Source organism: Rhamphochromis sp. 'chilingali' (assembly GCF_963969265.1).
Source record: "Rhamphochromis sp. 'chilingali' genome assembly, chromosome: 21".
Classification (NCBI taxonomy): domain Eukaryota; kingdom Metazoa; phylum Chordata; class Actinopteri; order Cichliformes; family Cichlidae; genus Rhamphochromis; species Rhamphochromis sp. 'chilingali'.
The window spans coordinates 14,529,062-14,554,823 of record NC_137949.1 but is presented as its reverse complement, the minus strand read 5'-3'; positions in this window follow the sequence as shown (position 1 = coordinate 14,554,823).

Genomic DNA, 25,762 nt, shown 5'->3' with positions numbered 1-25,762 from the left:
CTTGTTAATGATCTGAGGACATTTGGATCCACAGTCACCAAGAAGACCACTATCAACACCCTACGCTCTAATGGATTGAAATATTTCAGTACCCACAAGGTTCCTCTACTCAAGAAGGCACATCAGGTCCATCTGAAGTTTGCCAATGAAGATCTAAATGATTCAGAAAAGGCTTGGAAAAATGTTGGTGCTTAGATGGAACACTTAGAACACTTAAGCTACAAGTTGTCAAGCAACAGCTAAGAAATCTAAAGGATTTAGAGAGTTTCTGTTAAAAGGAGCGGGGGGAAAAATCTCTCCTGGGTTGTTTGGTGACCAGTTACAAGAAAATCTTATGACTGTGTTTGGCAATAAGGGTTTCTCCACCATTTACTAAGCTATGCTTTACTGGGGCATCTTTCTTTCCGAATATCTAGTGTGTAAAGGCCCATTCCCAGAAACTATATTCTAGTGGCATGATGTGTTAGTAAAATTGGGTTTGTCATGTTAAAAGTCAAATTGTTTTTGCACAGCAGTAATCTGCAAAGCTGATTATGAAGGGAAAAAAAAGCTTTTTAAGTGTCTGAAACTACCTTTGTTGATTTGATGATTGGTTTATGAAAAAAAAAAAAAACCTAAAGCTAAAACTTGTCTCAGTGTCTTTGTTTAAGAAAATAGTGAAAAGGAAGAAGAAAAAGAAAAAAAGGAAATGTAAACTAGCTGATTAAACAAATAAGCTGCTTTGGTTATATTTTATAAATACATACAGCCTACATCCTTTCACAGACCTTCAAAGAGTTGAATTGAAGTTATCAATATAAGTAATAAATAGGTGAAAAAAATGCCGAAAGAAGTTAAGGAAACCTTCATGCTATATTTAAAATGCAGTCACTGTTGATTATTATTTCTGTCAACAGATTACAATTTAGTTTAAGAGGCCTGAGAGTGTTTCTGTCAGTTGTCGCAGGATATAGTTAAAAAAAAAATCACAGTAGTAATAATGACTATTAGTGGAAAAAATAGCATATATGCAATATGCATAATTAAACTGAAAGCTAATCCTAATGACATGTGGGACCCTATGTGCCCCGGCCCAATTAATGCATTGATGACATTGTTTGTTAATACTGCTGGGCATAAAGGAAAGATCTTCTACAGTGTGTTGAATATTACCTGCTTGTCATCAAAGGCAATCTCAGACACATTGTTACAGAAATTGTTTCATGGTAGTTCTTCTGTTACAGAGTATGAACCATTTTAAGATAACAACAGAAAATCTGGTTTTATAAGTAATATCCAAGTATTTTCTTCTTACTATTTAATATGAATTTTTAATGTTCTAGTTTTTCAAACTTCTGTTTCATTTTATTTCATGTGCCCTTTAGATGTGGTGTAGTGTTTGTTTTTGAAGTTGCTGTTTTAAATGAAAAAAAAAAACCCCAAACACTTTCATGCTGTGCTAGAGTGGAATTTTGTTTCTAGACATGCTGTTTTAGCATGATCTGGCAGGGGTGATTTTACACTCTTTATTTTCTGGTTTCCTTTCTTTTCACTACAGGAATGTAGCTCTAAAGGAGTCTATTTAAATTCATATCATAGTAGGACTCACTGATTTAGTTTACCTTCCAGTGTTTCTATAACAACATGTTCTTTTTTTTTTCTCTGTTTCTCTCTCAGTCGAGAAGGAAAGATGGCAGTTTAGGCTTTAGCACTTGGAACTGTTTATTTTTGCGTGTGTTCATAAGATTGGTTTGACCACTGGTCGTATTGTTGCACCTCAATTACTGTTCCTGGTCTGAAACTTTGTTGATGTAGCTATTGAGTCTGAATATACCAAATTTTATTCTTTCCCCTTCTCCTGTTCTATTTGGCATTTGTAGCATGGATATATAAGAAATACAGTGTTGGGGAGTAACGGAATACATGTACTGGCGTTACGTATTTAAAATACAAAATATGAGTAACTGTATTCCGTTACAGTTACAGTTTAAAAAGGTGGTTATCAGAATACAGTTACTTTGTTGAAATAAAGGGATTACATGGTGGTCTTTTCCTATTTCATATGTTAGGCTATGCCCTCTCTATTTTTGGTAATTCCACACCGGTGGAAACCCGAAAAAAAAACCCCGCATTAACAGGCTCTAATGATTGTGTCTCAATCTTGAGGTCCATCCCACCTCTACTTGCGGTCCACATAATAATAATGGATTGGATTTATATAGCACTTTTCAAGGCACCCAAAGCGCTTTACAATGCCACTATTCATTCACTCTCGCATTCACACACTGGTGGAGGCAAGCTACGGTTGCCATATCGCACTATCGGCCCCTCTGGCCAACACCAGTAGGCGGTAGGATAAAGTGTCTTGCCCAAGGACACAACAACCAGAACAGAGAGCCCGGGGATCGAACCGGTGACCTTCCGGTTACAGATACGCTTCCCAACCCCCCTGAGCCACGGTCACCCCATAATGAAATGATGAAATATTTTTAAGAATTATTGTTCAAAAAATGATTTAATATGAAGGCAATAGGCAGAGTGTTACAGGTAGAGCATTAAAGAATGTAGCCTCATGGGCAGTGTAGCCCAGTTGTAAGTAAGCTATTGAGACTTGACTGTACACTGTGTTCGTGTTTTCCTCCGAAACAATAAGTTCCGTTGGAGCAGCCTTTCAACACCCCTCTCTGTCTCTTGCTAGCAAAGTTGACCCAGACAGCAAAGTAAAGACGAATTAGCCAGAGGTCCCTTTACTACGGTTCGGAGCGGCGGACCTGTTTTATATACATGCGGAATAGTTTTCTATCCGGTTGTTCAGTGATGACGCGACGAATCCTACTTCCGGGTCTAAAGTAGTCTGCGTTTAATATGGCTTTTGTGTTGTTAACATGTTTAATGTTATGTATTTTCTTCTATTTGATCTCAAAAAGCTCCTAAAACAGTCAGTGATCCCTGTTGACCTCCCTCGGCTTTTATTACCGCTAATCATTTATTTAAGCTCAGTTTTTAAAACCTTAGGATGTAACTACAGCCCAGCCCATGCAGCAGTATATGAATGACTAACCTCGTATTGTGGATGGATTATCTCAGTTGTTCTCCTGGCTGAAGTTTGGTCCTTTTACAGCATCCTGCCATGCGATTACATTTGTTCCTGACCACCGAGAACACTCACGTTAACTTTTATCGAGTGGAAAAAAAGTTAGCTTGTTTATATTATGCTAACATAGCTGTTTCGCTAGCGGTCACGTAGCACATCATTATATACCAGCTAGCCCAACTTCAGTAACCCTACAAATGTCACTGCTGTTTAGTTTTCTGTCTTCATTTATGTTGGAAGTGATAGCAGAGCTGTACGTTTTAATTTGTTTCCAAAACCCCGCAGTCAGGACATGCTATATTGTATTTAGATAGAAGCTAGCGAGCTAACTCCCTGCTAACTTCTAACTCCGTTAAATGTCATAAATTCCGTTTTCATGGATGCCTTGATGCCAAACTCAATTGTTACACCTGGTAGAGCAGAACGCTGATCATTTTATTAAAGATGAAAGACTTTAGACAGTTTTTCAACTCTCAGTAATGCCATAGTGATCGTTTGATATATGGACCTGCAGCGGAGTTTAGACCCAGACACGGCTAGTGACGTCAGACTGAACAACTGGATAGGAGATCGCTGCAAAAAGTGCAGCCTTACCTAATGTCCACCCTACTGTTACTCATTTATATTAAGATTTAAAAATTTAGTTTGGAATTGGTAGGTATTGGTATGGTGAGTAACCTTCAGTAATAGTAATAAATCACCCAGCAATAGTATATTCATGTAGTTGTAAAAAGCATGATAACATATTAAGTAATCCAAAGTATTCAGAATATGTTACTCTCATTGAGTAATGGAACGGAATACGTTACAAACTACATTTTGGGGCATGTATTCTGTAATCTGTAGTGGAATACATTTGAGAAGTAACCTTCCAAACATGGGGGAAATATGAGAACTAGAAATCAATTTTAATTCAAGTAAAAACTTGAATCGAAAAAAAGTCTATTTATTTTCCATTAGAAAAAACTTGCATATAAAAGATTTTCGTGAGGCAGCTTTCAAAATATTATAGAAATCTCTTTTAGACAGCCACTCCTTTCCATTATACTGGGAGCTTTGCACTGGCTCAGTGTAGAGTCAGGTGTTGAGGAACCAGGGCACCCTGATGAGAAGTGGCCTACATCAGGGTGCCCTGATGTAGGCATCGGTGGGCAAGAGACAAAAATAGGGTGTTGTTCAAATACTACTACGCAAGTAACCCTGGAATGGATGTAGTGGTTCTGAATGACAGCAACATCAGGAAGAAGGAACATGAGAAACTCGAGAAATAACAAGGGCTCAGAGCAGAGCAAATGTAGAGGGTGAAGGTAACAGTGGTCCCAGTGGTAATCGGAGCACTAGGTGCGGTGACCCCCAAACTAGGCAAGTGGCTCCAGCAGATCCCAGGAATAACATCAGAGATCTCTGTCCAGGAGAGTGCAGTCCCCAGTTTATTTATTTTTAGTTATTTTTTTTATAAATAAATAAATTAGGCAGCAGACTCGACCATCAACATTCCAATTAGTAGATGACCTGCTCTGCTAATTTATTAATCCCTAATTTCCTTCGGGATTAATAAAGTATTCTGATTCTGATTCTTCTGACCTACAGCTACCCCAAGGCCATCTCTGGGAGGCCATCTTCCTAATCTGTGGAGGCTTTGCTCCATAGATTGTTGCTCTGACACTAATTAACTAATGTGACTAATCTTTCTGTCACTTGTAGAGCTTCAGGGTGTTGAACTTCAGGTTGAAGCCTCCATACATTATGAAGTGTTTTTGTGTCTTGACACTGGTGAGTCTGATTGCAATGTGTTGGCAATCTGCTTAATTTTATAAATTTGATGGCAGTTATTAGCAAATCTTCAATAATCTGTCTGAAATTGATTGCATTCAATCCCAGTCCAACTGAGCTGATTTTGAAAGAGGCCGACTCTCACCGGAGGACCTGTATAACTGGCTTATGGTTGAAAGTGGTCGTGCAGAAGTTGAATGTACTGCATCGTCAACCTCTGGGCAACCAGGTGGTCAACACATCCACCTGGGCAACCAGGTGGATGTGTTGACCACCTGGTGGATGTGTTGACCAACACATCCACTTGTAAAGCAGTCCCTGTCAACAAACAAATTCAATGCAATTGAAAAAACAACATGGCAACCTCTACTTGGACAGAGGTTGCCATGTTGTTTTTTCTCTACTGTGACAGAGGCCTAAAGAAAGATGATGAGAGAGAGAGAGAGAGAGAGAGAGAGAGAGAGAGAAATACAGCAGTGGGAGGAATAGAGGGATAAAGCAGAGGGGGTAGAGTCAAATAAAAAAAAAGACATTCATAAAAGACTTAGTGTAAGAAAGGGAGAGCAAAGAAAAGTCATTTTTATTATTGGGGTTTTACCTAAAATCCTCTGATATCTGCATTGCTGGCAAGTGTGGGATTTTTGTCCCTGCAAGAATATTTTGGCATGTCAGTAACCACCTTTGTGCATCATAACAAAACACACTTAAGAATGAAAGAAGACAGAGGAAAGGAGAGCAGCAGAGAATGAGAGAAGGGTTGGATGAAAGACATTGGAGAGAAGAAAGGATTTAGAGGATACACTGACTAGTGAGACTACAATCCAGGGACACACAGCCTGTTTTTTCTTTTATGAAATCTGAGTGTCTTTACTTTGAGAGAGAAGGAAGGCCCACCTCCCTCAGTACGATTCAGATATTCTGCATCCACAAACAGCCACATTTGTATTAATCATTTCACAACGGATAAACATGTCTTTTGCCAAATTGATTGGTCGGTCAATTGCACCACAAGTAAGATTATTGCATTCAGAAAAATTCTGATAATTGTGTCCCCCCAGTGTTGCATGCCATAGCTATCAAAACAAGCAATGACTATAGAGAAAGATTAAGCCTTAAAAATGATGATCAAGACATTCAATATTTGATGACAGTAATATAATTGTTTCTACCCATCTTCCTGTCTGAGTCAGGACCATTTCTGTCTTTGCTTCAGTGATATGAATATTGAATGCTTTCTCTCTGTGGGTTTCCATTTTGGTGTATAAGGTCTATAATTCCCTATTGACAGTCTGCAAAGGTAGAAGCCATTAGCAGTCATGCTGTGCACTCAGTGTGTATATTTGTGTGTGTTCCTGAGTTGAAGGTCAGGAAAAGGGGAGGCAAACACCATCACACTTGTCAATCAGAACACGACAGAGCAGGAGAGAGAGAAGGAGGTGGTGGAGACGCAGAGAGGACGTGATGTTCTGATAACTTTTGAAAAAACGAGAGAGAGAGGGGAAAGGAGAGAATACTCCAAATAGAGTTAAAAAATAGACAGGAATCAGTTCAGACAATGAATAATTGAAACAACGCTGAACTTAGTTGTTAAGAACTGCTTTAAAAGGGGACACAGCCGCACCCAAACACTCCACACTCTGTAACCCAGATTCTTTTCTCTGATCTTGGTGTCTGAGTATGTGTTTTGCTGTTTTTGCCATGCATATCAAATGCTGCCGGGTTATTAAAAACAACTTTTAAAGGTGGCAAAATGACTTGTGTTCACCTAGAATCACTGAGGGAAGTAACTTAAACACACAATAACCTTCCTTTGCAACTTAATTTTGTTTACTTGTGATTCTAATCATGGCCTAATACCTTTTGTTTAGTGTTTTTGGTTTTGTTTTTTTTTTTGCATTTCCAAAATAGGAGGCAGGGCTTTAAGCTGAACAGCGACATGATCCTGGATTTTCAGTTTTCCTGTGTTTTTGTCAATTTGTATTATGATCTATGCATAATATCTCTTTGCTAGTCTTAAGTTTTTTTCTGATGGTCCCTGTTTAGTTCCTTGATTTATTAGATATCCTCTTGTGTCTTTGCCCTCTGTGTCTGTGTTTATATGGTTGTGTGAGTTTGTGTCTTTTTTTCCTCCTTGTGTTTTATTCATTTATGCTCTGCCTCTCCTCTACTCCTGCATCATGTTCCTCTGTTTCCTGTTTTATTGTGAAGGTCTCGTGTTTCCATGTTCATGCTGTTCAGTTTTGCTTCCCCTGTCTCATTATGGTTATTCGTGTCAGCTGTGTTTCCTTGTCTGTTCTCATTTCCTCGTTATCCTGTGTGTTTATGTCAGGATCTCCCTCACAGTTGTGTGTCTCTCCCTGTGTTTAGATTTCCCAGTTTAGGTTTTTGTATTGCTTTTTCCAGCCATCAAAAAAAAAGCTGACAAACAGATCTGAAATGCTCATGAAATCATTTGGATCACTTGGATCTCGAGTTGGATCCCACCTGGCTGCATCTGTGTTTTTATGCTATGATTAGTCTGTATTATCAAAGTCTACAGGTTAGTGAAAGTGCTTTGGGATTTTGCAGAAATTTAGTCTCACATGTGCAAACAAAAAGAATACAGATGCACACATTAGCACACAGGCAATGGTTACAGTACCTTTATTAAAATCTAGATTGCTCTTTTTTTGTCACTTGTCCATAAATTTTGCAGGTTTATATCCCATGTATTTGTTGTAAACCAGACCTTCTGCATAAATAGTGTGTTTAGATTCATGCAGAGAACAGCTGCCTCAATCTCAAAGTCCTCAAACAATCTCTGCCAATTTCTAATGGAAATTGCTCAACCTTATATCAATTAACATATTGATTCTTCTCCAGCTGCCTCCCACTGATCTGAATTGCAATGTCTTTTTCAGGGATTAAGATTTCTGTAAAACCCACTGTAACACGCCATTATTTTTATTAGAACTGGCTCTCTCAACAGGTGTCTTCATTTTTGACACTGTGATTTGTCATGTGCTTAGTAGATAGTGTTGGTCACAACTGAAAGATCTAGCTGCATCTCTGTTCACGTAGGGAATTTGGGCCAATGTCTCCTACTTTCAGTGGAAATTCTTGGATTTACTTACATTCTTTATCTCTGTTTTCTAGGACCATTGCTCACCATCCAGCCTGCAAACTCTCCAGACCAGCTCTGCATCACCTGCTCAGCCAACCACAACCTGTCACGCTCTCTTTCAGCCAGCTTGCAGTCAGCTAATTCGTCTGCTTGTACCTCTGTCTATAGTCAACCATAGCTCAACAGTAATTCAACTGCTAGGTCCCTAGGTAAGACATTACACACACCCAAGCTTTTAAAGAAATCTTGTCAGTCATTTTGTTCTAGTTTCTATTAGAAAATAGAGGTAAGTAACCAACTATTATAAAATGAAACTGTGAGATTGTTTTATTTTTTGAGTAACCAACCAGCACTTTAAGAAGCTCATTGTGTTTTGAGAGAAAAATTGTAAATACTTACAGTGACACTACAGTAACTCTTACATTAAAAATAAATAGCTGTAATTTGATGCATTAATATCATTTAAACAGTGTCATTTGTTTGAGTATGCAGATGGCCAAAGACATCTGAGTGTTTATATGACTAATGGCAGGACAGATTGAGAAATGGATGAAATCCTTTTTATGCGCGTTGCAAATAGTGTCAAAAGAAATCGTAATAGAACTAAAGCCCGCTGCTGTGGCACGAGATATATTATACTATAGTAGAGACCTGTAGTATGAAAAACTCCCACTGGTCACACTGCAAGATGAAAGCCAAATCCTTCATGTCGTAAACGGTAGTTGGGATGCCAGACTCGAATTCCGGTGGCTTAAAACAATCTCGGTCTTTTTGATACCTACCGATGTCATCACTTTTCTGAGTACACCCAGGGGCTGCATTTGCATGATGTGATTGGACACTGCTGGAGACTTCTCTTGTGTCTCTTGAGGCATTCAGCTCATAGTGGGAAGCAGTAACCCACTATGATCAGAAGGAGGAATTTCTAAAAGAGCATCACTGCACTGATAGTTTGCTGATACTGAATACAAGCTTAAACAGGCATCTGAAGGGTGTTTACTGCAATTCTAGTGTGTGGGAAAAGGGCTCTTGTCCAAAAAAACCTACAAAGAAAAGTGTGACAGTTCTAAGCTGTATTAGACTGAGGATCAGGGACTAGCTAACATGACCAAACAGCAAGGAATTTAGCATGACATTAAACTTTTTCATTTTTTTCTGTAAAATACCAAAATATATTTTTCTATATTTTAGTTATGTGTTGATAGAAAAGTGTAACATCAAACAGATGTTTGATGTTACACTGATACATAACTGGATGAGGAACTCCACGGTGAATGAGCTCAACCAAACAAAGATAATGCAAATAAGCACTCCATTTATAGCTTTATAATTGTGTGTTAATGTATTTATCCTACACGTTATGATAGAAAGGTCATTGGTAAAGGATTTTCAGACATTTGGCTTTGTATAAACGATTATTTAAATTTCTGTAATATTGCACACCTCACTATAAAAACAGAAAAGATGCTACAAAGGCTTTGCGCCCCGTGTATAACGGTAGTCCCAAGGTCACCATGGAACAGATTTGTACCCTTTCATTTTCAGCCTGTCACATGCCACTGGGTTTGAATGGAAAACCTGCACACTCCTGGGCTTTGACAGAACATAGTTTGACACCACAGCACCATGCAGAACACAGTGAAGCACAATGTCAAAAATAATGCCAGGTTAAAAGTCCATTCTACCAGCAGACATTACTTCATGACAAGGGATGTATTTTATAGGAGAAATTAGAACAAATCTGATAAATTAGACAAGAAAAAAAACTTTAAAGGCACTAGTAAAGTAGTAGTAGCAGTGAAAGAAAAGCTTATTTCTTCTTGCAGACCCTTTGGCTTTCTTGTACTGTCAACTCTATTCTAAACTCAAACCCAACTCTTCAGTACACCAAAAAGTGCAATTTACCTACATTATATCATACAATTGAATGAATGAGTCCCTGAATATTTTTTTAAAGGAGCTTAAATGTTATTATTGGTCATCTAAACCCCATACTTAGGGCAGGGATAGCTCAGCAGGTAGCGTGGTCGCCCCATGATGGGAAGGTTGGGGATTTGAATCCACTGAACGGCTACCATGAACTACCCCATCATTAATAAAGTACACATTATTATACTCAAAAGGGATGTAAAGTCTGTCAATTTGAATTGTTATTTCTATAGATCAAAAGTATATTGCAGTCATAACTAGGGATGGGTATCGTTTAGGTTTTATCCGATACCGGTGCCAAATCGGTACTTTTGAAACGGTGCCGGTGCTCAAACGGTGCTCAAACCGGTGCTTAAAGAATGGAGAACACAAAATTGGTCCAAAAACCTCTCATGCTCAGCTGTTTTTTGTAAAAAGATAACAATGTTAGCCTTTTCTGCAGCTATGGGGCATATATGGTATGATTCTTGGCTGGAAGCAGTGCTTAAACAATGGAAAAAACACAAACTTTGTCCAAAAACCTCTCATGTTTAACTGTTTTCCACTTTTTCTTTGGTCATTTTAGCCTTTTTGGCCAGGGTGAAGGGAGTATCTGCCATCAAACAAGAAGACAGCCGCATGTAGCTATGACGATGTTTGCTAGTTCACCTTACATGCATTAATGTAATAACGTGGTTAGCCTACTCAACGTAAATTACACACGAACAACATGAAGCTACTCACGCAGAGAAGAACGGCTGCTGCTGCCATCATCATCCTCATCATTTCTGCTACACTGGCAGGGCTAGGGGCCAGGACTCTCCTCTTCGGGTTTTTGGGGGATGTTGCATAACAGGCAACCCACCCGCAGTAGATGTGCTCGGTGTGAGGTCTCGCAGCAAGCTATCAAATACGGCGCATTTCTGGGCTTTTAAAAAAAACGCTATGCGTCGCCAGGTGTTTCATCGGATTTGAGGTGTTACCTCCTTTGACAGTATCACAGTATCAGCTTAAAGCACTTGTTGCAGGCTGCTGAGTTTGCATATTTTGCTGTGAAGTACAGCCGGACATTTTTAATCTGTAGCTCTGCTCTAAAAGAACGTACGTACCTGGGCCCGCCTACTATTCTCGGAAACGTAAAATGATTGGCTAGAAGTGTATCACAGCTCAGGAAAAAAAAAAAGCACCGAAATAAAGCACCGAAATGTGCGCTGCTTTTCGGTCTGGTTACTACCGTTTATGGCACCGGACACCGGTACCCATCCCTAGTCATAACACTGTGTTATTATCATTTACATTGAATCCACAGAGCTAGTTGTTCAAATGCTTCTTAATGTTCATATAACAACTTTGTTTTTTGCATGCATGCTCTGCAGAGGTCAACATAAACATCTGTTTCTTTAGCATGGATCAAGCTCTAAAAGCACTAGATCTAGATTTCCTTAAACAGCCCCAGTGCTTTAGGATCAATCTCAGGACCCCAAAACATGCAGGCATTGTAAGGATTGTACAGACAGACAAATGTGGCTGTATTTTACGGTGAATCTTGTTTGAAAAATTGAATACAAAAGTAAATCCTAAAAGTGGTTCCGCACAATACTTCAAGTTTCCAGGGAAAAGTCAGCTGCTTTGTAATGTTGACTTTGTTGGCTATTGTAAGTGTTTCTGATGGTACACAAAAACAAAACTATATCACTGTTTCTTGAAGAGTAAATTTTAATGTAAACATGCATAAAAGCTCTGACCTTTGGGTGAAAAGCTTTTATACAGCATGTACTGGATAATATGAAGGTAAAGATGTGTGTAGTAAACAGGAGAAAACTTGGTATTAATGGAGACAGCTGTCCCAGTCCACATGTCTTAATAGCACCCAAAAAAGAAAAGAAGAGAACTTTACAGTCTGTGCTAATGTAAAATTCATCCAGAAGTAGGTGACAGCTGCTGTGACTGTACTCGGACGAATGATGGATACAGATGTCTGACTGAATGACTCCCATGTGTGAGTAGGCGTCACTTTATATGTAGTGTGTGTTTTTTCTCTGTGTGTGTGAGTGTTTCACTATGAAGATAACTCGGATGGAAATGCATCCTTTATGTGTATGTGTGTTTGCATGTGTGTGAGTACTTGTTTGTTTTTTGGTTTATGTGACTGCAGTGGTGAAAAATGATGGATGTGTATGACAGGTATCTTCGTGGTGATGGATGGCTGGCATTTCGTATAGACGCAGCTGGCAGAGTTTCAGGTCTTGGCAAAAATGATATGACTGGGTTATATTGGTTTTCCACTGGGGGTAAATTTGAATAAACATAAAGTTAAAGTTTTAATGATGCTGTTGGAGAAACTGGGTCACGGTACTGCAAATAGTAGCAGGTTCTGGGAAAAGGGGAAAAAAAACTGCAGTAAAATCTGTCAGCTTTTTCTAGGTAAAATTTAAGGGATGGATAGAAAGTAGATACAATTTGGTAGAGATGTTTTGAAAACACTGCTACCTTTCAGAGTTTTTTTTTTTTTTTTTTTTTTTTTTTTACTATGGAACAAAATATAAAGAATTATGTAATAAACAAAAAAGCATGCAAATGATTCTAAGTTTACAAGATTTTTTTTGTATTTAACTGAGCTAGATTTGTCATGGCAACTTTGCATATTCTCTCAGCCAGCTTCATAAGGTTGTTAACTGAAATTGCTTTTAGAGGCTGCCCCTGCATCATAGTATTCCAAAATAGCCTTTGGAAAACAAAAAGATAAAATAATAAATGGTAAAATGGTAAATGGTCTGTATTTATATAGCGCTTTACTAGTCCCTAAGGACCCCAAAGCGCTTTACATATCCAGTCATCCACCCATTCACACACACATTCACACACAGGTGATGGCAAGCTACATTGTAGCCACAGCCACCCTGGGGCGCACTGACAGAGGCGAGGCTGCCGGACACTGGCGCCACCGGGCCCTCTGACCACCACCAGTAGGCAATGGGTGAAGTGTCTTGCCCAAGGACACAACGACCGAGACTGTCCAAGCCAGGGCTCGAACCGGCAACCTTCCGATTGCAAAGCAAACTCCCAACTCTTGAGCCACGATCGCCCCGAAAAAACAATAGCCAGAACCCCAGGTTTTAAATCAAATGGGATAGTTTGGTAGCCATGCTGGTTATAGTATGAAACATTTTTTGAATGAGAAGATTTATACAAACCTCTGAGTGGGACTGTAAATAAAATTTGCATTATTGATAACCACTTATTCCATCTGGCCCCAGGTTCCCTTTCAGTCAGCCATCAGAATGCAACCTAATGAATCATTCACATTTCCTTACGCTACATGTTTATCCACTATTAATGGCTGCAGGTGGATAGTGAAGTCTTGTAGTTGTAGTTGCACAGTTAAGAATTCAGCATTGAAAGTATGTGATTTCTTGGCCAGGTTTCTTGAAAAAGAGAGTAGTCCTGGTTAAATAGATAAAATAAAAAAACTATTTTACGATGGTAATATTGAGCTCAAAATGCACTTTGGGCACACATGATTGTTTTATCTTTTTATTGTGATTCATTTTTTTTGTCAGTGACTTACAAAGGTTTAATGTCACTAAGCAACAAGCAATAAATCTTTTTTGGCTGACTTATTCAACTGAAATTTCTGACTAACGTTCACAACAGCATTCGCAGTAATGAAATAGTTTTTTATAATAATATCTAGGGGTTAAAAGTTTTAGCACCTTCAGTTATTGAGCAGTTAAACCTGGTTGACTTTAATGTGTAATTGTTCATGTGCTGCGGCCTGGAGTTACTTTCACTTAACCGCATGGATATGGAGTAGTAAAATAATCACATCTCACATTCTACTTATACTGTAACACATCGTTTTTCTTTTTAATCTGAGTGGTGTGTTCACAGTGCAAACATCATTTTTGGTACTTGAGCATCTATCTAGTGCTACTGATGAGAAGCAACCATAAATGAATATGAGTGATTATTTTTAATGGTAAGGGCTCTTCAGCAAGTAAAATTTAATAAAATGAAAATCTAAAGCTTACTTTTAATTTCCTAATTCAATTTATAGTTTTTAATCAGATATTGGATTTATTCATTTTTTTTAACTGTTGTCCAGTTTAGGACACGGACCATTTCTATTTTTAAATCTTCAAGTTTTCACACATTTACTGTAGAGTTGTTTGAAGTAAAAAAAAAAATTAAACTTTTCCTTTTGTTTTTAAGGTAATCAAAATGTGTACACACAGGAAACGGATACCAACTGAGTGGATTGTAACTTATCTAGTAAAGTATTTTCTTCAGAGAAATGTTGTGAACGTGCATCCACAATGGGATGAGATTAAGTAGCTTGCTCAATTAAGCTGACTAAATCCATAAAAAGCCTTAAAGGAGTAGAACAGGTTAGCTGATCACAGCCTGTCCACAAAGAAAGATTTATTGGAGCTCACAGTACAAATTACTGTATCGTAGATTACACTCACTCATTTCTAAGCAAATATTCTTCCCACGCTGCATCACTATACCCAATCAAAAGTCCCTTTTCTATTAGTACCTACTCGGATCAACTTGTGGCTTGCCACAACTCGACTGGTTTTCCACTACAATCGATTACCAGATCATGTGGGTGATCGTCGTCATAGCAACGCGGACGAGCGTTGGCCAGTTGGTGGTATGCAGTTTGACGACGTTACATTTTAGTACCTGACCAGATTGCTTGGAACCCCAGCCGAGCAGGTACTATTTTAGTAACTGCTACCTACTATGATCTAATGGAAAACCCTAAAAACTGTGACAAGTTGATTTGAGTAGGTAGAAATGGAAAAAGGCTTTAGGCTCACACCTGCAGAATCTGACTCTAATACCTGAATACAGCATGCATTGGAAGTAAGCACACTCTGCTACAGAAAAAAAGTTTCTTACCAAATCAGTTTAGTCACATTAATTATCTTTTTGCACAGATGCAACGCTTACACGAAAGAGGTTGTATAATGTTGAAAGGAAGTGTTGAAGGGTTACATTTTCAGCTACAATTTGAGCCTGCTACATATTTATTATAATTAGCACTTGCATTTTGAAGTGTAATGATTAATTTCTGTATTTCTCCTTTTGGATTTATTGACAGCTTCTTGTTAGATTTTGGCATAATTCTCATAATTGTGAAATAAGGTCACAGATTTTTCCTTTTTCTTTTGTGGGTGCAGTGTGCTTTTCTTTTTCATTTAAGATGTTTATTCATTTATTTTTTAGTACTTATTTTGAAAATGTCATATCTTCTGCTCTGATTCAGAGTTTTCCGAAGCTAGAAGAACAATATTTATTTCCATGGTGCAGAAAGCATCTATTTTTACCCTGGCAAACAGATGAACACAAGAAATAGAATAACAGGTCTGGGAAGTTGCAGAGGAACCTGAGGGAATAGAATGGAAAGTAAGGAGAAGGGTGGGGGCACTCATTTGGGAAAAAGAAGTGACAGGTAGAGGTAAAGGAAGAGAATGAAAAGAGCACTGGAAGAGAAACAAAAATTAATGAAAAGACAAAGATAAAGAGCAAGTCACAGAGAAAGAAGGAAAAAAAGAGTAAACAGAGACTCTGAAAAACAAAGAGGAACAAGAGAGAATCAATCTGCCATCAGGCTGCCACAGCCACAGACTGATTACAGCTGCCTGCAAAATACCCTGTGGGGGGTGGGTGTGGGTGTGTGTGTGTGTGTGTGTGTGTGTGTGTGTGTGTGTGTGTGTGTGTGTGTGTGTGTGTGTGTGTGTGTATTGATTAGCACCAACCCTTTGAGTGTTACAGCGTGAGGTGTCCATGACTTACCCAATCACTGATGAGAGGGACCCTGCTCACTTCCTAGCCACCACCCCATTCACTTAAAACACACACATACAGCAGCACACACACACAAAACAGACAGCTAAAAGCCATTGCAGCAGCATCTGGTGTGGGTTTGGTTCATGCTGTGGGACCTCCCTCCAGGCACCTGACAGTCACTAATGCTGAGCAAGCAGGGAGTAAGATGGAAGTGAAGTCACAAACATACACATAAGAAACAAAAAAGCACATACAGCACCTAACCTTGCACTTCTGTGCAAATGGTCTGCTTCTTACTCTCCTCAGTACAAATACACCTTTTAATACATACACAAAACATTTTTCTTTTGTCCATTTACTTTGACAGGAACCAACACTTTCTTGTGCTTGTGTGCTCATTCCAGTGGTCAGACATCAATTTGTTTGTTGTCAGTTATGTTTAGCATGAGCAGCATTGATGTCATTTATAGCCAGTTTACTAACAAACTAATACAATCAATCTCAGGCCAAAGACCAATTACTATTTTCAATCAGCAATTCAGGAAGGTGAGTTGGTGAAAAATAAGGGGGGGGGAAGTCAGGGGGAGACTTATCATACTGGCTGGCCTAAATTTTGGAACCACCTTAAATTATTTTATCTTTGTGTTCCTAATGTCTAGTACATGTTGTGATCGTGCTAGAGACAAGTTGAGATTGGAGTCTGAAAATGCATGTAAACAGAGGACTATTAAGGTAGAGTGACTTTTCAGTTACAATATTGTTTTTACACCTGGACATACAGTGGGGCAAAAAAGTATTTAGTCAGCCACCGATTGTGCAAGTTCCCCCACCTAAAATGATGACAGAGGTCAGTAATTTGCACCAGAGGTACACTTCAACTGTGAGAGACAGAATGTGAAAAAAAAAATCCATGAATCCACATGGTAGGATTTGTAAAGAATTTATTCGTAAATCAGGGTGGAAAATAAGTATTTGGTCAATAACAAAAATACAACTCAATACTTTGCCAACAAAGGTTATGTTACAATAACAGAGGTCAAACGTTTACTATAGGTCTTTACCAGGTTTGCACACACAGTAGCTGGTATTTTGGCCCATTCCTCCTTGCAGATCTTCTTGAGAGCAGTGATGTTTTGGGGCTGTCGCCGAGCAACACAGACTTTCAACTCCCGCCACAGATTTTCTATGGGGTTGAGGTCTGGAGACTGGCTAGGCCACTCCAGGACTTTCAAATGCTTCTTACGGAGCCACTCCTTTGTTGCCCGGGCGGTGTGTTTTGGATCATTGTCATGTTGGAAGACCCAGCCTCGTTTCATCTTCAAAGTTCTCACTGATGGAAGGAGGTTTTGGCTCAAAATCTCACGATACATGGCCCCATTCATTCTGTCCTTAACACGGATCAGTCGTCCTGTCCCCTTGGCAGAAAAACAGCCCCATAGCATGATGTTTCCACCCCCATGCTTCACAGTAGGTATGGTGTTCTTGGGATGCAACTCAGTATTCTTCTTCCTCCAAACACGACCAGTTGAGTTTATACCAAAAAGTTCTACTTTGGTTTCATCTGACCACATGACATTCTCCCAATCCTCTGCTGTATCATCCATGTGCTCTCTGGCAAACTTCAGACGGGCCTGGACATGCACTGGCTTCAGCAGCGGAACATGTAAACACGTATGGGGTGGCTGTAGCTCAGGTGGCAGAGCAGGTCAGCCACTAATCAGAAGGTCGGTGGTTCGATCCCAGGCTGCATCCTGGCTGCATGCCAAATATCCTTGGGCAAGATACTAACCCCGTGTTTGCCTACTGGTGGTGGTCAGAGGGCCCAGTGGCGCCTGTGTCCGGCAGCCTCGCCTCTGTCAGTGCGCTCCAGGGCAGCTGTGGCTACAATGTAGGTGGGTGAATGACTGAATGTAGTGTAAAGCGCTTTGGGGTCCTATGGACTAGAAAAGCGCTATACAAATGCAGGCCATTTACGTCTGGCACTGCGGGATTTGATTCCCTGCCCTTGTAGTGTGTTACTGATGGTGACCTTTGTTACTTTGGTCCCAGCTCTCTGCAGGTCATTCACCAGGTCCCCCCGTGTGGTTCTGGGATCTTTGCTCACCGTTCTCATGATCATTTTGACCCCACGGGATGAGATCTTGCGTGGAGCCCCAGATCGAGGGAGATTATCAGTGGTCTTGTATGTCTTCCATTTTCTGATGATTGCTCCCACAGTTGATTTTTTCACACCAAGCTGCTTGCCTATTGTAGATTCACTCTTCCCAGTCTGGTGCAGGTCTACAATACTTTTCCTGGTGTCCTTCGAAAGCTCTTTGGTCTTGGCCATGGCGGAGTTTGGAGTCTGACTGTTTGAGGCTGTGGACAGGTGTCTTTTATACAGATGATGAGTTCAAACAGGTGCCATTCATACAGGTAACGAGTGGGGGACAGAAAAGCTTCTTACAGAAGACGTTACAGGTCTGTGAGAGCCAGAGATTTTCCTTGTTTGAGGTGACCAAATACTTATTTTCCACCTTAATTTACGAATAAATTCTTTACAAATCCTACCATGTGGATTCATGGATTTTTTTTTCACATTCTGTCTCTCACAGTTGAAGTGTACCTCTCTCTGGGGACATCTCAGGCCCTCCAAGGTTTGGAGGCCTATCTCCACCCACCACCACTTCCCCTGCCAGTGGCGGACTCCCTCAGGCGTCAGTGCGTTGGTGGTTCTTTGTGTCTGGGGGTGGGCGTCCGGGTACACACCGGCTCACTCCTTGGCGGCCGCTTATCGGGGCCTGGAGCCTGGGGCTCGCTCGGGCCACTTCGGAGGTGGGGTGCCCCCGGCCTCTCGGCCTGGGGCTCGGTCACTCAGGCACGGCTGGCTGCCGGCGGAGCTCACGGGCGCGTCACTGCAACTCCCCCTGGCTTCTGCTCCGCGGCTGCTGAGTGAGCCCTCATCTGGGACTCTCCTCAGCTCTCACTGGAACAGTGGCGCGGCTGCCCCTCTGTTAGTCTTCCTTGGTCTCTTGTGTTCTGGGGGCCTCTGGATGTCTGGAGCTTTGATCTCCTCCATACCTGCTTCATACCCTGGAGGACGGGGCTGTGGCCCCCCCACACTCCCTAGCAGATCGTTACATGGAGAAACCTTTGGAATGCAAGCATGCTGATCCACACAGGTATGCACACAGGTGTACACACGGGTATTCACAGACGCGGACTACAGCTTTCTTGGCTGCTGCCTCAAAGCACATTGTGCGCTGTCTATCTTGCGTGCTGCACAATATCGTTTATTATTTAGTATCTACTGATATCTACTGCTAGCTAGTTTATTGTGATGGTGCCGTTTTTTTTATTATGTTGCTCTTTGTTGTTTGCTTTCTCTTCTGTTTTTTTTCTCCATACAGGTGACCCAGGTGTTTGTTTTTTTTTTGTTTGTTTGTTTTTTTTCTTTCTTCCCCCCCTTCTCACCGTCTCTTCTCCCCTTTGGTTTTCTTTCTCTCCCTCTCTTTCTTTCATTCTTTCTCCCTGTCCTATCCCCCAGTCATGTCTGTCCCGTTTGTAGGTCAATCAAATGGACCAATATGGCAAGGCCACGATGATCCACTTGGTAAAATAAATCCGCTTGGCATCTTTCTTGGCCTTAAGACAACAATTCTGATGGCTAAAGATCCAAACGGGACAAAAAAAAAGAAAAAAAGAAGTGTACCTCTGGTGCAAATTACTGACCTCTGTCATCATTTTAAGTGGGGGAACTTGCACAATCGGTGGCTCACTAAATACTCTTTTGCCCCACTGTAAACCTGAAACAACAGAGGGAGACAGAGATGGAATTGATCAGATTCCCCGTGAAGTGTACGAGTTCAGATAAAAACATGGTGCTGTGATCATAAATCTCTGCTCCTGCTAAACGTGATGAACGGATGGACCACCAGGATGCAGGTTTTTGACAGGAAAACAATATTAAACAATGCCATAAATAATGTATGAATGCATGTTATCTTGTTATCTTTTCTTGACTCTGTTATCACTTCTACTTTTGCTCCCTAAGACAACACATAATCTACATGACAGCTAACCATAAATGGTACAACACCTTGTTGATGTGTTCGCAGTTTGACTGCAGTGTAGGTAAATAAATAGAATAATGTTTCATGTCTAACGCATTTATGCTCACAGAAAATTCTGTCACACAACATCACAGGCTGGGGCACATTGATAATCCAGAACTAGATCTTATTTAAATGCCTCTTAAACAGCAAGAGCCTCAGATAAATATTTCAAATATAAATGTAATGAATGAGTGCTTGTCCTCTGTGATGTACCCAGTGATAAGATTGCTCCAATTATGTTATCATGGATGAGTGGTGTGTGCTTCAGACAGTAGGTGCATTGCTGCTCTTCTTCTTGTTTGGCCCACCAGTAGCAGTAGGTGGTTTAAGACTAATGGGAACAATATTATGATGTCTCACAAAGACACTGTCATAACACGTTGAGCAGTTAATGAGTCTCATTCTGAGAGAGTTGATGAAAGAAAATATATTATAATGAGAACATTAATATTATTATTGTAATTAGATGTCTGGCATGAGGCATTAACTTTTTATGTCTCATATTTACTTCATGTTTATGCTAGTTAGATAATAGTAGGAATGGAAGACTGAAATATCTTGACAGCTTTCAAATGGCTGTAAATGAAATTTGTCAAAGATATTCAAAGCGCCAAGAGGATCCATATTCCTCACGTCTGACTATTCGGTGCCTTTTTAAGTCCCCTGAACATCATTTGGATTGGTTTAGAGTTTAGAAGTCTAGGAAGTGTGTTACTGAAATGAATCTATCAGATCACTATTTCCTTTTAACTTAATTCCTAAATCTAAATCTTCTCTTATTAATTATTTATTAAGATATAAGAGCTAAAAAAAATAAGCAGACATGATTACCGTGAATATGCAAATACTATTTAAACACTGTGTTTGAGGTATGTAGTGTTTTCTGTCATTTTTTTCTGCTGTTACAAAGGTATCGCAGATCATGTGATTGGACCATGTTTCATAGGGTTAGTGTAAATATCTGTAAAAAGAGTCTTTTCATATTCTGCTCAGCTTTGCAAATATTAGTGGTGATTAGTGTTGCAGGGTAAAGAGCGACCTGATTGAATTTGATCAAATTCCTCCCATCATAATTTTCATTACAGTAATTAGTGTGGGGAAAGTAAAGCAACAACAGCAAAACATTGTGGTTTTAATTACACTAGAGTGGGAAAATTAGCTCTTGTTTCAAAATTACTGAGCACACCTGACTGACCTGTATGAATCAGTATTCAGTTTGTTGACAGTGGAGAGTACAGCATGATCAATAGGAGCATAGGAGACTTGAAGGGGGAGGGGGGTCCTGAAAGCACATTTTAAACAAACACACTAGGTTGCTTTGCCATATAAAATCTCATGTTGATAGATACAATACATAAGATTGTCAGACTGATGTAGTATATTGTTTTGCCTTAGTCTAGTTGTCATATTATGATAAGATTTTTTTTTTTTAATGGCACTAACAGAAGATCACATATCTCTCCAGTTTTCCCTTGTCTTTATTGTTTGCCTGTAAATTTAAAAACTCATTTAAAAATTAATTTTTTTAATTTAGGGCACTACATGGTCAAGTGTCTCTGAGCTCATGTATTCTGATGTATTCTTTTATATGTTCTAATTTGTGTTTTCTTGCAAAACACTTTGTGATTTATAAGTGCTATACATATAAATATTTTTTTTCTGCTTGCTTACTTACTAGATAAGGAATGTTAAACAGTGGTTTGTCAAAAGTCAGATTATGGGTGCTGTAGTTATCAAGTGGCCTTGGTTGCTGTTGTATTCTTTCAACAGTTCTCTGTCCTTTGGTGCAGATGATTAGCTTTCTCCAGAAGTAGCTCAGGCAGTCATAGCACCTGTTATAAAGAATTAGATGATATTACAGAGAAATACAGTGATTCACTTGCAGTAGCATATACTCTGTTTCCTCAGATACTTTGTGATAAATAAATTCTGACACTGATTAGGCCATTTCACTGGATACATATATAGAGAAAATGGTGTTATTTGAGTTTCTAACTTAACTGATGTCAACCAGCCTTGTATGTTTAACTTAAATTACAATAACTCACTGTGAGCTGAAGACAACACAACCCGTGTCTTCTGCTAGGATTAGGTAGACAAATCACTGACTGTGAAAACATAGATATATATTTCCACTGGTTAATATACTAAATTTTTATTTTTTTTTAATTTTGGGAAAATGTATACTCCAGTTCCAATAAACTAGTATTGCTTGCATATAATTGTCACTCCACTCTCGTACATCACGAATTTTAGTACAGTTGTCTTTCCCCCACTGACAGATTTCATCGTAGCCGTTTCTGCATATACATTTACGGAGTCACCCCCACTAGGAAGGAAAAAAAGAAAAAAGTGACATAAAAAGAACCACATAAAGTATAAAGGATATTTCATTTTTTTATGAACTGACGTGAACGACTCAGATGATGCAATATAAGCAAACTGTCTGCTTTATTTTAAGTACTTTGAACATAGCTTTGAACAGAGTCTTTGATTGATTGATACCGTAGTATAGTATGTCAGATGAGTTCAACTTGAAGTGCATCAGTGATACAGAGTCTGAATCAGTAGGCTCAGGCTGCTGATATACATATTTACATAATTTTCACAAAAAAATGGCAACACAGTGGCATGGTAATACTGTTGCTTGATAGCAAGAAGGTTTGATCCACTGTCTTGCCAGGGCCTTTTGAGGCTTCTGGAATTTGCATGTTCTCCTTTTGTCTGTGTAAGCTCTCGCTGAGTACTCTACTTCCTCCCACAGTCCAAAGACATCTGGGATTAGGTTAAATAGAGATTCTGAATTGCCCGCAGGTAAGAATGTGAGTGCAAATGGTTGTCTGTCTCTTTCTATATTAGCCCTGCAACAGACTGGTGACCTGTAGAGGGTGTAGGCTGCCTCTTACTCCATGGCAGCTGGGATAAACCATGAATTGGATAAGCAGAAGAAACTGAATGAATGGATGGATGGACAAAAAGATGACTGTACAAGACAATTGCCTGTTCTTTAAAATGTATTTTCTGTAATGAGCTAATGTAAAGCATCAAAACATTCTGACAGTAATCTAAGTAATTTGTCTACAGCTCTTATATAAGAACAGTCAACCATTTTCAGCTGCGTGGTTTACTGATTTTTTTTTTCCAAAGAACTAAACTATGCATATAATATCTGAAAAGGAATACCTCAGTTACCTCAGTTACCTTAGTTTTACCAAAAAAACAAAAACATGATAACACTCGCCAACTAGGAAGCCTGATGCAGGTGCTTGACCTTAGCGCCGGCTCCCATTCAATTTATGTTTTGATGCGCCAGTGCAGACATTGTGTGGGTGTTTTGTTATGATTGTAAATGATATGCAAAATCATGCAGATAAACATATCAGTAGCAGCCTCCTGATTTACGTGCTGTAATAGTGTTTTGTTCAGACAGAAACATACATGTAAGTTTTACTGTTTATTCTCTGAAGTGTAGCCAGAGCAGTTTATCTGATTGCACATTGTTCTGTATGTATAACAACATATGGCTAATAGTTTTGGTTTGTCTGTAGCTCTGCTTGTGTTATCAGTCACATGCTCTAGCAGTTCATACAAAGAGGAACCATGTGGCTTCAGCAACAGAAGTTGATGGCCATTAAGATTTCTCTCTCACTTAGCAGTACAGACTGCAATTGCAGTACACATCTCTCATATGTTGGTTTTGTTCATATTGGGTTAAGAGGGGTTTTTAGGATAGATCTTATATACTCATGAGGATTGTTTAAGTTAACCGACTTGAAAGTAGTGACATTAATAATCTTCTCAGGACGGAGAAAAGATCAAACTTGGAGTGGGCTGAGACATAGCAGCAGTTGTAGTTCCAAACTTCTGGCAGTAATGCCAAACATGCTGCTTGCTAATCTAAGGTTAGTTGGAGTGCTGACTTATACAGACACTCTTCTAGTGTCAAGCAACCTTTAACCCACTGAATATTTATGGAGGTCTTAAAGCATTAGCAGTCACAACAATTATGCATTCTAACAATGCAAAAGCACAGTTCTAAATATAAGAACTGGATCATATGTGAAAGAAACTCCTTAAAACACAAAAGTTTCTGAATATTTTTCATAACTTGCACAACCATTTCTTTCATTGATCCTGCAAAAGAGAATACTTAAAACCATTTTGCTCATGGGAACATTTTGATATTACAATTATATATCACCTTGGAGCTTTGCTTTTAGGTAACAGGCATTGTTATACTGCCTCTTAATAATGTGAAAATATAACATTGAACCCTGAAATAATTAAATATTAACCTATCTGATTTTGTTTTGCTCATTTTTATTCAGGTCTGTTGGCCCTCACAAGTCAACTAAAATATGGCACGCATAGATTTTACACAAAACCCCAGGATAGTCCATTCTCTATATGACAATTAACCAACAGTACAATAGTGTCCCAAACCCCCAATTATTCCTAAAACAATATTTCTCTTTGACAAAAGCTGTAAATTATAACTTCAAAGAACCACACACAGACACAAATATGTAAACAACCCCATTTCCACAAAAGCTTTGCACTGTATAAAATGTAGACCAAATGAAACTATAAAACCACAACAGAAGATAGAAATAATATCATAAGAGTAAAAATAGATTATTTTGAGTTTAATGGCAGCAAAGCATCTTAAGAGAATTGGATCAGGGCTATGTTTACCACGGTGTATCATACCCTCTTTTTTTTAACAACAGCCTGTAAATGTTCTGGAACTGAGGAGACGTTTGGAGAGGAATTTTGTCCTGTTCTTGTCTGATATAGGATTTCTATATTTTATTGTTAAGAAAACATGGGTTTAAGAGATTTTTTATTTGCGGTCCAGCAATTTCAGTGGACACGTGTCTGGGCTGATGCTTACTGATAACTAAAAGCACCAGTTGCTCGGATTTGTCTGCTGATTCAAAGATATCCGGGGAACCGTACAGCGCTCTGACTACTGCATCCAAAGCGTTTATAAAATCAACAAAAATGTTATTCAATGCACTGTTCTTGCAGTCGTACTAGTATAACGATCATGTCCACAGTGGATGAAAGACTGGAAGCCACACTGGCTTTCAGGAAAAAATTCTTGTAATATATATTTCTGAAGGTGACTGAGGATTTTGGCTACAGTAGCAATTTAGCAGCAACAGCAAGAAGGTAAATTTCACAATGGTTTCCACAGTCTGCACAGTGCACAGTCTTTTTTTGTTTGTAAATTGTGAAGATTTAAGCATCCTCGTATCCTTGTTTTTTGAACAGCTGGAACAGTTTTCCATGCTCCCAGCACTTGTTGAAGTATTTTCTATCTTTCCGACCACTGTGTGTGGTCAGAAATGGGGTTCAGATCAGGTGAACGAGGTGGCCATGTCATTAGTTTTTCTTCTTTTATACCCTGTCTTGCCAGCCACGCTGTGGAGTACTTGGACGTGTGTGATGGAGCATTGTCCTGCATGAAAATCATGTTTTTCTTGAAGGATGCAGACTTCTTCCTGTACCACTGCTTGAAGAAGGTGTCTTCCAGAAACTGGCAGTAGGACTGGGAGTTGAGCTTGACTCCATCCTCAACCTGAAAAGGCCCCACAAGCTCATCTTTGATGATACCAGCCCAAACCAGTACTCCACCTCCACCTTGCTGGCAACTGAGTCGGACTGGAGCTCTCTGCCCTTTAACAATCCAGCCACGGGCCCATCCATCTGGCCCATCAAGACTCACTCTCATTTCATCAGTCCATAAAACCTTAGAAAAATCAGTCTTGAGATATTTCTTGGCCCAGTCTTGACGTTTCAGCTTGTGTGTCTAGTTCAGTGGTGGTCGTCTTTCAGCCTTTCTTACCTTGGCCATGTCTCTGAGTATTGCACACCTTGTGCTTTTGGGCACTCCGTGGCTATGGGGGTTGGGAAGCGTATCTGTAACCGGAAGGTCGCCGGTTCGATCCCCGGGCTCTCTGTCCTGGTCGTTGTGTCCTTGGGCAAGACACTTTACCCTACCGCCTA